This window comes from Bos indicus x Bos taurus, chromosome 18 (genome assembly GCF_003369695.1).
Source record: "Bos indicus x Bos taurus breed Angus x Brahman F1 hybrid chromosome 18, Bos_hybrid_MaternalHap_v2.0, whole genome shotgun sequence".
NCBI classification, from domain to species: domain Eukaryota; kingdom Metazoa; phylum Chordata; class Mammalia; order Artiodactyla; family Bovidae; genus Bos; species Bos indicus x Bos taurus.
The window spans coordinates 53,297,126-53,299,977 of NC_040093.1; positions in this window are offsets into that span (position 1 = coordinate 53,297,126).

A 2,852-nucleotide genomic window follows, 5' to 3' on the forward strand; every position below is an offset into this window, starting at 1 on the left:
GCTCACCAAGCACCTTCTAGGAAGCGTTCACAGGACAGCTTAAGGAGCATGTGGCCCAGGCACTAGCTCACCCATCCACATGGGAGTCTAGCCTAGAGGTTGAGAGTGCTGGCTTTTAGAGTCAATCAGCTGAGGCCCTGGTGCCCACCTTTCCACCCTCAGACCTCTGCTTCCTCTTCTTCTCTGAGTTCCATGTCTGGTCAGCATCGCTGAGGATGAAACGAGATGATGAGCACTGGTCAGATACAGGGGCAACGGGGAGGCCCCACCACATCCTTGTCACACAGATGCTCAAGGTGCAGACATGGAACAGTGTTTCATGAAAAGGCTGTTTTTCATAAAACATGTTTTCATGTTAACATGAAATAGATGTATAATTTTTAAATGAATCAATAAATGATTTTTATATTACCTGGTTTTTTGCAATGTGATAAAATGAAGTCACTCAGTTGTGTCCGACTCTCTTCGATCCCATGGACTGTAGCCTACCAGGCTTCTCCATCCATGGGATTTTCCAGGCAAGAGTACTGGAGTGGGTTGCCATTGCCTTCTCCAGGGGATCTACCCAACCCAGATAGTGAACCTGGGTCTCCCGCACTGCAGGCAGATGCTTTACCCTCTGAGCCACCAGGGAAGCCAGTGTGATATCTATGATAGGAAAAGCTCTTCAAGGTCCTGACTCAAAAGACCTGCTGTATAGCTCAGGGGACTCTAGTGAGTGCTCCGTGATGGCCTGTATGGGAGAAGGATCTAAAAAAGAATGAATATGTGTATGTGTGTAACTGAATCACTTTGCTGTGCTGTATACCTGAAACTAACCCAACGCTGTAAATCAACTCCACCCCAACAAAACCTCAAATAGTAGAAAAAGACCCTGAATCATGTCAAGTGTGTCAAGCGCTCCTAGGATGAACGGTTTGAGAACTGCTTGCTCTGAGTATGGATCCTGAAGTCTGGTTCGCACACGCTGGAGTCACCTGGGTCCTGCCCCAGGGTGTCTGATTCAGTGGGTCTGCTGTTGAGCTCAGGCAACAGAATCTTCAAAGCGTCAGGTGCTTCTCAAGGGCTTCCCAGCTGAGAGACCAGACCCAGGGCACTTGAGACAAGACTTCAGGTTGGAAATGCAGAGTCCTGAGCCCCACCCCAGACCTTCAGATGAGTGTCTGCCTTCGAACAAGAGCCCCAGGAAGACTGCTCCCAAGTGTAGTTCAGGAGGCGCTGCTTCAGATGGTCCCTGAGCCCCGCCCACGTGAAGACCAAGCTCGATGCCTGCCGTCTGCTGTGAGCTCTCTGTTTTCCCCCACCACTGTTGCTAGGGCTCGTTTTTCCTCTCTGCAGCCAACACATGGGTTGTTTTAAAAAGAATACCAGGTTAGACCCTTCAGAATAAATAAATAGAAATGATTTTGGAGTTACAGATTGTATAGATTACCCACCACTGGTAAACTTCTCTCTTTACATTCTTGTAACTTAAACACAGCCCCAATACATTTACTCTTTAGCTGGGGGAAAAAGGAGAAAGGGCTGCTGGCTGGTTTTCAGGGTCCTCTCTCAGGAGAGCAAATTCCTACCCCTGGGCTCCTCAAGAGGAATGCTTCTTTCAACCTGGGCTGTGTGCCTTCATTTCAAAGATGTATCATCTCAGCAATAATATTTTTCCCAAGAACTTTTCACCATCTGAGGAGGCGGCTCTATTTCAATGATAAGCGCTGTTCTACATGAAAAAAACACCTGTTCACTCTCTAGCTGGTCCCCTTAGGAGTTGTGTGACCCTGGGCAGCTCACATCACCTCTCTGAGCCTGTGTCCTGAGCTGTAAAATAGCACCAACCTCAAGTGTCTCACAAGCCAGGGATGGAGATGAAACAAGCTATCGAATGTAGATGTCTCAAGAGCAGAGTTGAACTGTAAAATATGATTTTAACTGTAAAATATGATTCCAGAGGGAATGCATGTTCCACATACAGACTCCTGGGGCAAAAACACAGGGAAATACAAAGGATGGAACTGAAATTGCCAGAAATCCCATTCCCGTGTTAAAAATCTTGTCAGACCTGTGAAGAGGAGGAGACGTGTTTACACATCACTCCATTAGGACTCCTGGCTTCAGTGGCCCCACGTTCTCAGACACATGTGCCTGTGGGTTTATGTGTGAGCTGGGTTAACACACTGTCGTACAAAGTGAGGACTCATTGAGCTCTTCTGTATAGTTGAATAAGTTCATATTACAAACAAATTTTGAAAATTAGTCTTATAGTCTGTTGATTTTGAATAAAAATTTTTGTAAATAGCAAAAAAGAGAGAGAGAGCAGATATTCTCTATTCTTATTCTCTTAGACAACTCTGAGCACATTTCACGCAAGCTTCCTGTTCCTATAGTGAATGATTCTCGGGACTTCAGGTTTCAGGGATGGGGCTGCCGGTGCCTCTGAAGGCTTGTCGGGCTCCTGGGAGCCTTTTCATTTGCCCACTGTTTCTTGCAGGGAGTGAGTCTTGAGATTTCTTGAGTACAGGGAGGCAGGGACAAAACATGTGGGTGCCCTGGGGTGTCGGGGTGTGCACCTTTCCTGCGGGAGGTGGGTGACAGCAGCCGGCGGTCAGGGAGTCCCCAGCAGACATAAGGCAACAGGCTGGGCCACGAAAGTTCGTGATGACGGATGTTGCTGCCTGGTTCACAGGTGATGTTTCAGCTTGTCCAGCTCAATAACTGGCCCAAGTCTGCAGTGAATTAGTGGTGAAGGGGGCAAGCTGGTTTTGAAGACAGGTCTGCAGGCTCCAGAGGCCTGAGCAACACGTGACTCGGGCTGTGTCTGAAAGACTCACCTTGGGACTCTGGCTTTCTCACAGGGAGGC